The sequence below is a fragment of the Phaenicophaeus curvirostris genome, chromosome 4 (assembly GCF_032191515.1).
Source record: "Phaenicophaeus curvirostris isolate KB17595 chromosome 4, BPBGC_Pcur_1.0, whole genome shotgun sequence".
Taxonomy (NCBI): Eukaryota; Metazoa; Chordata; class Aves; order Cuculiformes; family Cuculidae; genus Phaenicophaeus; species Phaenicophaeus curvirostris.
In genome coordinates, this window is record NC_091395.1 from 71030270 (window position 1) to 71042734 (window position 12465).

At 39.8% G+C, this 12465-nt stretch overlaps 1 protein-coding gene across 4 annotated transcripts in view; it reads right to left on the minus strand.

The window, feature by feature from the left end:
* Nucleotides 1-12465, minus strand: part of MAEA (macrophage erythroblast attacher, E3 ubiquitin ligase) — a 48837-nt gene that overhangs the window by 33173 nt on the left and 3199 nt on the right. For 2 of the 4 annotated variants that reach the window (XM_069856500.1, XM_069856499.1), the window contains exon 2: nt 7912-8009. The exons of the other annotated variants lie outside the window; for them this stretch is intronic. The gene's annotated coding sequence lies outside the window, so the exon portion shown is untranslated. The remainder of the gene's footprint in view (nt 1-7911; nt 8010-12465) is intronic. 4 annotated transcript variants of the gene reach the window in all.

The following is a 12465-nucleotide window of genomic DNA, read 5'->3' on the forward strand; positions in this document are numbered from 1 at the left end:
TGACTAAGCTTGTTAAAATTTCTCTAGGGCTTCATTCCTTGGCTTGGAGACAAACTAACCAGCCTTGAAGGCGTTCTGTCCTACTTGTGCCAGACGTTATGGGACAATCATACCAAAACTGCTGCTGATGGCCATGAAGAACACATATACAGGAGTAGTCAACCGCCTATCCAAATTTCAGCGTACTGAATAATTTGGGGAAAGCTTACTGTAAGTGTTAAGCTGCCCCCATCACGTCTCTTCTGCTACAGTGACAGCATAAACTATTTAGACAGGAAGTTCCATTACTTCCCAGAAACTGGAATGTTAGAAGTAAAACCATTCTAGTGTTACGTATTTAATTAATGCATATCTTTGCTTGAAAGAACCTCTCAGACTTTTTCAAGATAAGTTATGGTAATCTTGATTGCTTTTCCATTAATCAAAGGCATAATTAAGCTAGCAATCAGATTACACATATCAAAGGTAAAACAGGAAACAGATCTGTGTTCTGTTTGGTACATATCAAGCTTATGTTTGATTACAAATCTTTCAAGTATATCACTTCTAACCAATTATATCAGGTTTGACTCCATTTCTTCCTGCTAATCATTTGCATGCAAGAAACCATCCCCAGGGTCCACTCTCCTTTTGGGCTCAATTAGGAGAGAGGTTACTAAACAACTGTTGCAACTTGCAATTAGAGATGCAGTGAGAAAGAGTTGAGGTTAAGAACAAGGAAGATGTCCCAGAGCATTTGCTTTCCAAGCCTTCATACAACCTACAACAGGTCGTTCTTATTTGTAGTACAACACAGAGACACTCCTGATGAGTTATCAAAAGGCTTCTCTTCTCTCAGAATGACTGAAACGATCTATTTAACACTTTTTGGAATCTCAAACTAAGGCCTAAACATATGACAGCCCAAGCCTTGACTACAGGAAGTATCAAGCTAGAACAATTATTTTCCTTACACATCCTCCCACAAAGCCCAAGCACCACGACCCCCTCCCCCAAACTCAAACCACATAAAACATCACAATTAATAGGCTTCAACGCCTACTTAGCTGTCTATACAACCATCTTCTGCTCCATCTTTAGCTCTTATTTCCTTCCTGCCTTTCCACAAAACAAAGGACAAAAGGTTTTAAAGCCCCAAAGATAGAATGGGTGCTTTGGGGGCCCATTATTTTGACATTGCATGCTTTTGAGCATGGAAGCTTGTCTCTAACTCCAAGGCTTGATGCCAAACAGCATTAAAACAACTTCCCCTTTTCCCCATCTGCATTTTTCCTACTATTTATTGAGAACGTGTTTCCTTCAGTTACTTGCACCTACTAATTTAATTTCTGCAAGTACTTTGCTGATCAGCTTTCCACACCACACTAAAAAGCTACATCAGTCAAGACTTTCAGGAGCTCCTATTGATCTGAGGAATCCGTTTTTGTTAATGTTTGAGCAGTCAGCTGAACCGGACACACAGATCCGGTCAGTTTGAAAAAAAAAAAAAAATCTTATCTTTAATCTCCCTTTCCCCTACCTTCTTATCTGCACACAAGAGCAATAATGTTTCCCATTTCCCATGCTCCATCTCTTCAGTGTGTAAACTTCTGGCACAGTCCGTGTTCATATGACATCTAGAACAATTAGACTTTCCATTTTATCTGGCATCATTACATACAATTTATAGTGTCTAAGTAGAGTAAGTTTTTTAATCTTGTTTTATCTAATTTTCTTTTCCTCCTTCAAGACATCTGAATATCCTACATTGAAAAGGCTAGGAGCTGAACTGTTTTACTTACATACTTTGAAAGTAAATACAAACAAATGTATTGCTAAACATATCAGTGTACCATGACAAGGGAAATTACTTACAAGGTACATTTACATTAATTGCATAACTGAAACTGACAGTAAAAAGGTATCCATAATTTGCACAGGCACCTCTTTCTTAGTATACAGCCAGCAGTTTTAGAGAATATTTGTATATTGTATCCAAGTACAACTTTTACCCATGCTTTACAGGACTAGATTTACAAATGCCAAAATTTGAAAATTCCAACCACTATGCTCCTTACCAAGAAAGAAGCCTATTTAGATTCTGCATCTTCATTCACTGTTTCTTTTTTTACTCATACAGCCCCTATGCTCTGAAAGAGAGCTCATTCCTTATTAGTGGTTTGCTTTACCACAGAACTCAAAAGTTACAGGCACTGTACCAATAAGTTCATTTTTCTTTCTCCAATAATGGAAGTAAATGGAAGGAGAATTTGACAAAACAATGCTGTGGAAAACTTAATTCTAGAAATTCTCATTTATGGTTCATTTTTTCACTGTGGTACCTGACAGTAAAACAATGGATGCCAAACTTTTTGGACCACGATACAGCTGCAAAATTTACCTGTCATTGACTGCCACAAGCCTATCAGAGACTTTGAATTTTACTGCCTGTACCACTCTCGCCAAGCCTGGATTACACAGTTAAGGAAAAGAATAGCCTACAGAACCCAGCCTAAGGAAGCATCACCTTAAGCAAAAAAGTATAACCAGCTACTAAACATTGAAAAAAAACCCAAACCAAACCTGAAATAAAGCAGCAAGAACCAATCAAAACGTATTCTGTAGAAGTACAAAGTCTACTTGTCCTACTTAGAGCTTGAAAAAACACAACTCAGTTGGCTCGTACCATGCATACAAGAGCATACAAAGGACAGAGGTAAGATATTAGTGGGCCGAACATTTAAATTCTGCGTCACTAAGTAGATTCTGCTTCTTTTGTTCATCAGCTTCAGACATTTTATTCAACTTAGGCCCATGTTAAATCAGGCCAAAGTTAAACCTAATGAAAATGTATTTGACTTAAATTAGAACAATCTACACAAGGGGTAACGTTACAGTAGCCTGAGTTTTTCAAGATCATAATTTTGCTACTGTGATGTGAAGGACAGCCTACTTTTTGGGAGGCTTCTGCAAGTGTAGCATGTGCCTTTTCACACATGCTAACAGAGAGGCAGAGACATCTGAATAGCCCGATCCAAGTATTTTGTTCATTAGAGGAATTGCTTTTCTCTGGTTTTAGAAAGCCAGAAAATCCTGTTGTCCTGTCCCAGAACAGGCTCCGACAACCTCCAGCTGTAGAGACAAAACTTAGGAGAGGATCACTTTGGGTCTAAAAGCTTGAACTGGTGGAAAAGGAGGAAGGACTGCCATGAGAGCTATACCTTGGTTGCGCAGTTGAGTGGAGGTAGTAGGGCTAAGAATACTAGAGGCAGTTTTTTAAGCTTACATTTAGGAACTCAACTGTGATATTAACTCCCTGGCCTTCAGCCTAAACACAGTCCTCTCCTAGCCCATGAATGCCAGTAAGGTACCAAGGCAAGACTGACTAGTTCTAAAATCACGAGGTGGCTAAAACTGTTTAAGTTGTGCAACTGTGGATAATATTTCTTTCATTAAACTACATCATATTTAATTTGAAATATCCTTAAATATAGTGATGTTATCTACTAAACCTATTTCCATAAAAATATTTTTTTCAGTAAGCCATTCATTTACTAAGTGATACCATTTTCTTGATTTTTCTGAATACATATAAAAACTAAAAAACTAGCATGTATTAAAAGCTTGCACATATTGTATCCTGATGGCTAGCAAACTGAGTACTTCAAGCATTTACTATCAGTTTGTAAAAAATTATTTAGATATAAATAAGTTAAACCAGTCAATCCTCCATACAGCATCCCACAGTGTGTATCTATCTTTGTTTTTACATTCATTATCAACATTTTAATGAGGCTTCTTTTCTTCATAAGGCTTTCTAAATGGATCTACGTGCACACACTTAGTACTCCAACCATAAATTGAATGTATAGAAACAGACTGCCCATAAATGCTCCCACACCACCCCATGCCTTTCTCTACAGGCTCAGAGGAAACTGGCTTTAAAAAAACATGCCATGAGAACACACCATCTACAGCCTCTATAGTACAGAGAGGGAGAGCAGAATACAAATAATTTTCTCTTCATAGACGTCAATTAAAGCTTAAAAAGTTCTGCTACTTCAGTACTATTTATGTTGGTGGAAGTCAGACAACCAGACTGGAATTCTTATGCTGGTTTTAGTACCTTGAATTCCACTAAGAGGCTTAATGGCATCTCAAGAAGGCGTCAATGTTTAAGCCTGGACACACACTCACAGCTTCCATGACATAGTTACTCACGCATTAAGCACCTGGGGTTTTCCAATACAGCAAAGACAAATTGGTGAAGTGCTCTCTCTTCTTGGGAGAAAGTATGAGATAACAAAAGAAATACGACTTGTGGCAAGATTATCTTTGCAGAGGTGTTACAGTCCTCCAGCCACGACAGGGCAAAAGCATTGCAAGTCACAGCTAGAAATCCAGCACTCATTACCATCATGGCCAACACAAACATCCACTTTATTCTACTAGACTTCAAACTAATAAGCAATTGTAATTACAAGGCCTCTATAGAAATACGAACAGCGTAAAGTATGGTGGAAAAAAAACCAAACCAAAACAAAACCATCTACAAAATTGAGTTTGTGACCTAGCAACAAAGGACAACAGAAAGTCTCAGTTCTAAATGTCTTCTTTTGTCTTTCCTGGAAAGGTCTTCATCAAACCCTTCCTGACTGTGTAAGAGCAACTGGGTCTGTGGAGAGAGGTACTATTCACATCAAGTCTACAGCCAGCTGAACGTATACAGGTATGTAGGACCAGGAGGGAGGGAGCTTGTTGATGACATTATAAAGCTGCTGTCAGCTCTGAAATGTCATGGCAAACAAGGAAAAGTCCTCAATGACTGAAATGACCAAGTTACTTGCCTCTCTTCAAAAAAAGAACCTGGATGATCATGGAAACTACAGGCTGGTCTGCCTCGTCTCACTTCTCAGGGAAGTTATTGAAAAGAAAAAATTCTGATGGAAGCCACTTCCAATCTCAAAGTCGAAAGGGAACAGCCAGCCTAGATTTGCCATAGCAAATCAAAGCTCGGCAACACTGTGTGCTCTCAGTGATGCAATAACTGCCTCTGAATGACAGAAGTACCCTAGTATTCTTTCCTGCTAAGTTTAGTGACCTTTTTGACACTGTCTCCCACAGCACCACAACACCCTCCAAGCTGAGGAGATGTGGACTGAATGGCTGGAATACAGCTTGGGTTAAGGACTGACTGGACAGCCAGACTCAAAGAATAACAGTTAGTGGTTCAAATGCTGCCTGTTGCCCAATTACAAGTACTGCTTCATTCCCAAGGAACATTATCAGCTCCAGCATACATGTCCTTTTCAACCATCTGTGCTCTGGAACAGAACACAAAATCAGAAAGCTCCCAGAGGACAACAGACTGGTGGAGCACTTGATAATGCCTGGTGGCAGAGCTGACAGTCAGAAGAAACAAAAAGCTACAAAACCACAGAAAGACATTTATGAAATATAATCAAGGCAAAAATCAGAGACCTGCACCTGGCACAAAACCACCCCATGCATTAACAGAGGCTGTTGGATAACTGGCTAGGGACCACTTCTGCAGCAAAAAGTTGTAGAACTTCTGACAGACAGCAGGTTAGAGGGGTAGCAGACGGACTCTTGTGGCAATGAAAGTTAACCACATACCAGGCTGCATTAGCAAGATTAGAGGCAGTGGGCTGAGGGGAGTGTTTGTTCTTTATGGTCAGTGCTCATGCAGACTCATCTCGAATACTAAGTCTGGTTTTCAGATCACTTCCCCCTCAACTAAAGAGCAGACGTGGAGAAACTGGAAAGAGTTCAGAAAGTGACCACCAGGACAGTTAGCTGGTTGGACGACACGAAATTCAAAGAGAAGGGCATGCTTATTTCACTTGCAGAAGAGAAGGCTGCAGGGAGTTGGGAGCAGCACAATCTGATAGAAGTCTACTACTACCTAAAGGTGAAAGTCACAGATAAGAGCTAGGCAAACTTGTCTCAGTTACAGAGCAAAAAGGAAGGAGGTAGAGTGGACAACTGGTAGCAAAGGAAATTCCAGCTGAACACAAGATAAAAAATACTTTAACCAGGAGAGTTGTCGAGCACTGAACCAGCAGCCTGGAAAGGTGGCATAATCTCCACTCTTAGAAGCTTTTCACAACTAGGCAGGACCCTGAGAAATTCAAATTAGCTTTGAAGATCACCTGGATTTCAGCAGAAGCCTGAGGTACAGTGTCTGCAGAGGCTGGATCACAGATCCCCACTGCTAACCGAGATATCAAATTCATCTCCATATGAAGATATGAAAGACCAAGAAGTCCCCCCTCTGTCACTCTCCTTTCTCTGAAAACATCCAGAAAAAAAAGATGGTACTTGGAGGGGAAGAAAAAAAAAAAAAAAAAGAAGAACATGAAGTCATCAATCCCAAATAGCCTCTTTGGGCTTCTTGAGCCAGAGGTGAGAGTTTTATAATAGAAAAAACACACTGGCGTTTCTCATCCATACACTCTGTTGGTTGTTGTTGACCTGTAGAATTTTAGCACTGTAACATCCTGTGGCAAGACATTCCACAGCCTCACACATTGTGTGAGGAAACACTCCTTGGTTTTGAATTGTCAGTTGCTAGCCTAATTTGAAACTCTCTTGTTCTTGTTTTGGTTGGGAAAAAAGAGAATATCCACTCTATTCTAAGCCTCTCATGTCTCTTGAGATTGAAGAGGCTCTTTCTAAATCATTAAGACAACTATTCCCTGTCTCTAATAATTCTTGCCCTGCTGCAGGCATTTTCCAGTTCTACAACATTTTTTAGGCTGAGGGAAGTTAGAAAATAAGACTAACTCATACTGCATAAGAGGAGAAACCATGAATATTCATTGTCACACAAGATTCTCCATTCTTCCCTTTCCCAACACTTTTGTCCTAAGTTTGTCAACACTAACCCAATCATTCCTAGACGACATTCACTATAAACTCAAGGCAAACATGATAATTTCCAATTCTGTTATTGTGGCTATTCTGACTCGGTATGTAAGATTAGAATTGCTTCTCTTTTCACCATTCCTACAAACTGCATCATACTACACTTGTCTATATTGAAGCTCATCTACTATTTTAATAGCCATTCGTTCTCTCATTTTTCTCTGCTAATGCTTCATACTCAAGTTCTATCTGTAATGCCTGGGTTATCTTCATATTATCAAGGAAACTAGACCATCTCAGCGCTCACTCTCTCTCATCCAGGCTGTTCAAAAAGCTGAATATCAACAGCACTGGCAGAGAACCCTAACACTGACCGTCATGCATTACAGATGTTAGCTACTAAATCTCACCGTTTTGCTTGCTTTTCAGCAGAAAAAGTAAAAACCAGATTTTATAGCTATCATCTGACTGTTGGAAATTACAGAGGAAGAGTGATACTTAAAAAAAGTCACCACAATTGCACGAAGGATTACTTGGTGGTGAAAGTAAGACCATGAATCATTCCTGAGCCTCCAATTAACAAGAGCTTCCAAAGGTTTATTTTCTAAAAACTGATTTTCAAAGAAAACAGTATAGATAAATAAACAAGCATCTTTTACGTGGGTTTGCAATTCTGTAAAAGAATGTCTGATTTCCTCCTGTATTTGGGAGAAAAGTTATGCAGGTTATGAAAAGTTATGCATGACAGCGGTATGAACTCACATGCAGGGAAGACTTAACTATATATCCTAACTTTACTGATGACTGTGTGAATCATCCCTCTTTAATGTCACAGTCTCACAGCTGAAAGCAACTTCTTGCCACACTAAATGGAGAATTTGTTAAAACACATCTACATTGTGTATCTTTTCAAATGAACCGAATCATGGACAGAGGGGAATCTGAAATGGACTTCTAAACCTTATTAGGTACATAAAGTCAGACAACTACTGGGAAGGGAGAAAAAAAAAAAAAGTTTCAAGGAAAATAAAATAAGAGTCCTACCAGATTACGTGAGGGTAACCATTACAGAACTATGCTGTCCTTTCAAGGGTGAGAAAAATGGTGTGCTTCCTCTCCTCAATTGTGTTAGCTTATAACACCTGAAAAGTACCAAAGAGTTTTATGAATCTAAAGGTCTCCAAGATAATTCAGCTGAAGTCTTTCAGGTATAAATAAGCTTTTTCAAATGGCATTTATTGTGCCCTTACATTAAACTAAGCCTAGTATAGATAGGTAGGGAAAGAAAGTGAGAAAAGCAGTGATGAGACTGTCTCTCAAAAGAACAGAAGCAAAGATGACTTAGCTCTACTTTAGGCAATAGGACAGGAATATGGACGAAATATTAAGCATTTCCTAGTTAGTTTTAACAAATAGTGTAAAGAGAAAAGGTAAACCATCAAGAAGCATCTTTCAGTACTAGGCTCTTTCCTTGAGACTACATTAGATCACCATGCTCCCCTTCAACAAAACAGAAGAGTAAAGGACATCTATTATACACGATAGCATTTAAAAAAAAAAATGAGGCTGGGTGCAATAAACTATTGCAAACACTCCCTCAAATCAATAACAAGCATATGTATGCAGAATTACTGAAATGCTGAATATTTATACACTTTCTTTATTTCTAACTCTTGGATTATTTCAGAGCTGAGTCAGCACCACCATTTGTCACTGAAGCCATTCAAAATGTAAACTGTATCACCACATACTTATAGAATGAATTCTTCTGATGTGTAGCTCTTATCAACCCACTGAAATAGTAATACTTTTCCTTGTTCTAGGCAAAATCAGAAAAGGAAAAGAAGGTGAAAAACAAAGAGAACTAGCATATTTTAGGAATGAGAGGCTTAGAATAATAGAAAGAACATATCAGTATAATATTCAAAGCTGCTGCTTCAATATAGGAGAGAATTAGCAGCAAAGATTCTTGGGTTATCCATCTGCTACACACATACTTACTCAAGAACAGCAATTAAAATCCTTCAAAACGTTACCCTTTTACACAAATTGCTACTAACTTCTCACTGAACACACTATGAAATTTATAACAAGGCTTCCAACAACAAAATCCAGTGCTTTACAAAGCCATTTTACGGTTATACAAACCTGTGGTGCATCCTTACGTAAGCAGATTGACAGCGATTTCAAAGCCTTGCCGAAAGCCACACTGGGGACACCCAAGACCAGTCTTTTTACCTACAGTTGCTTACAGCTGCTAAGTTAGGCTCATGCCTCAAAAGACCTTTCTATGCTTTTTTGATTTTAGTATATTGGAGTACAAACAAACCCCTAAACATTCCTACCTCTCCAAAGAAGCGGCTGAGTTGCCAAGCTAAGGTCACACTGCAGGTTTGTCCCCTAAGCAAGTCACTTCATTTGTTTTGATCCTTCTTTCTTCTCCAAATATTTGTTCATTTTAATCACAGTATCACCTCTTTAAATGAAAGAGGTCATCGTCCTCCTGTGTTTGCACAGTTCAGACACCAGGACACTGTCTGGAGCCTCTAGGCTAGAGATCCTGTTTCCAATCAGATTGCTCCCAAATAACCCATTCCAGTTGAAGTGACAGCATTTCTCCTTAGACAAAAAACTAAGGATTATCGATTCAGCAGTCTTGTAGCAAAATACAGGAATGCCCAAAGTTCTACTCAATATAAAATCTGTTATACTTCAGCTCTCACTAGTTTACAACTCAAGGTAACCCACCAAGCACTCAAAAAAGCTGGGGTGGATTGAAAGCAGGTTGCGAAGCAGTTAAATTACTGACTATCATAATAAAGATATCCTAACAAAAACTCACTTTATTTAAATATAAGTAACAACGTATTATTAGTAACCAAGTAATGTGGTGTATTTCACATTCTGGGTTAGCAAGTACTTCCTATGCAGTCTACCTTCAGTACCTTCTATAAGCTACAGGAGGTCAAGTATACAATGAAGGCAGCTTCTTAAGTTTCCAAAGACTGATGGATTTTGCCAGCAGGCCCTAACAGCAAATACCCACCTGCCAAAACAGTATCTTGCTAAATCTGTGGGCCAGAAGGGTACACTATTACGCTGATTTATACAGGAACACTGAAGCAGTTTAGAGATATAAGAAAGACTGAGACAGGTGGTCTCTGACACCCAGTAAGAACTCCTCCACTACTATCACCCAAAGCTGTGAAGTGTTTTCCTCCATTATGATACCTAGCAACTGCCTGAAATTCACCTTTAATCCTGCTTCCCAGCTCTTGAAAAAACATTTACTATGCAGAGAATCAAAGGTTTCACAGATATTCTTGCTTTCTGTCAACATTTAAAGACCCTGACATGTGAGCCACCATACATACTCTTTCTATACCGGAAAGCTTACATTAACTAAACTCACGGGGCACTGATCTGCAAAAACACAACAAACCAAGTATGTTGCAATTGCAAATTGCAACATCAGGTAAGTACTCTCTTTGAAGATACGCACAGGAGGTCTTCTGTAAAATGTTTGAGATAATTCTTCTTGAAATGTTTTCATACGTGTACAATGGAGCACTGACTATCCAGCAGCAACTCTAACTCACGGCCACACTGTTACTTACTGTCTTTCACTGTGTTTTCTTCCTTCATTAATCACTAGAAAATGTGTTTTATAGGAAGCAGGCAGAGGTACGTAAGAGACCAGCTCTCACCGGAGCCAACTCCTACTTTAGCTGCCTTCCAACAAACTTCAGAAGTCCCACAACATCAGATTTTTCTTAAAACACAGTAGTACACAGATCCCAGAGCAGAAGAGCAGAATTACTAAAGATGTCACCCTTGTTTGCTGACATGCACTCATGATGCAGCAAAACAGGAAGCACATCATTCAGAGGCACACGAATGCTCAGTATGGACATTCAGTGCACACTCACTGAGTCAGAGCATCCAGTTTGAAAATTAGTTTAGTGAGATACGTGCGTTCACACTGAGAGAGTAAAGAGCCGACTATTACGAAATCCATGTTAGATTATTGTGCCAACCTTCTACTTGATAAGCACTTTAAAAATCAGGTAACAATCTAGAAGTGCCATACATATATGTATTTTTTTCTGATGTACTGACAGTGCATTACATGTTCTCTTACTGCCCTCAAGTTCTGCCTTAATTACTTTCACCAAACAACTTCTGCTACCATGTGTTCAAAGCTTTGTCAAAAGTATGCCGGCTCATAAGAGTAAAGCACAAAACCATGTTCAGAACCAGCAACTCAGATTGAAGCTTATTAACAGGGGAAACAATAAAGTAGTGCAACCAATTATGCAAAAAATTAATCTTGTTTCATTGGGAAAAAAAGTTGACCTTAACTGTTTGACATCTTCATTAGACCTAGGTGACGGGGCAGGGCACACGTCCATAGTCTGCAGATGATACAACTGGGAGGAGTTGTTAAAGTGCCAGATGGTTGTGTTGCCACCCATCGGGACCTCAAGAGCCTGGAGAAATGGGCAAGCAAGAACCTCAGGAAATTCAGCAAAGGGAAATGCCAAGTCTTACACGTAGGAAGGAACAACCACATGCACCGGTACCTGCTGGAGACCAATGGCTTGGAAAGCAGCTTTGCATAACAGACCCTGGGGGTCCTGGTGGACAAGTCACCTATGAGACAGCAAGACGCCCTTGCAGCAGAGGTGGCAAACATCACCCTGGGCTGGGTTAGGAAAAACATTGCCAGTGGGCCAAAGAAGTGATGCTTCTCCTCAGCTCAGCATGTGTTAGACCCCGAAGTGCTGTGCCCAGTCCTGGGCCTCCAGCACAAGACAGACACACTGGAGCAAGTACAGCACGTGGCCACAGAGATTACTAACAGACTGGCAAAAGAGATGGGATTGATCAACCTTGAGAAGAAAAGGCTCAAGGGAAGTCTCGTCACTGTGTATAAAAACCTGATGGGAAGAGTAAAGAAGATGAAGCCAGATCCCTCTTAGCACTGCTTAATAAAGGAACACTAGGCAACAGGCAGAAATTGAAATACATAAAAAACTCCACGTAAAAGATTTTTGGTTTTGGGGTTACTTTTTCAGTGTATGTACCACAACAGCAGTCAAACTCCAGAATAGATTTGCCTAGATAGGCTGGAGTCTCCATCTTGGAGATGAAGAACATTCTGGACATTGCCCTGAGCAACCTAGCCTAGTTGACTCTGCTTTGAGGGGAGGCTGTTGGACTTGACAGTTTCCAGAGGCCCTTCCTAGCCTCAGCCATTCTGTGTGCTGTGGACTCAAGGCATACACTTCATAAAATCTTACTCTCTTATCTGTTCCCCACTTCAGGAACCAGGTAAACATGGCATTTCCATGAGAATTTATTAAACCTGCCGTCAGCATTTCCCTTGCCACAGCTGTCAGAAAAAAAAAGTAGCCAAACAGCAGCTCTGACAAGGTCCTCAAGTATTCTGTGCTTTCAGAGCTCCCCTTTTGATCAGCTATTTTTTTTAAAGCAGTTGGAGCCCAGCTACCCCTAAACTCGTGCCAGATGATAATATTTTCACAAGTGATCATTCCTGCTTTCAGGGCTTCCATCTTCCAGTTTTGGGGATCTTAC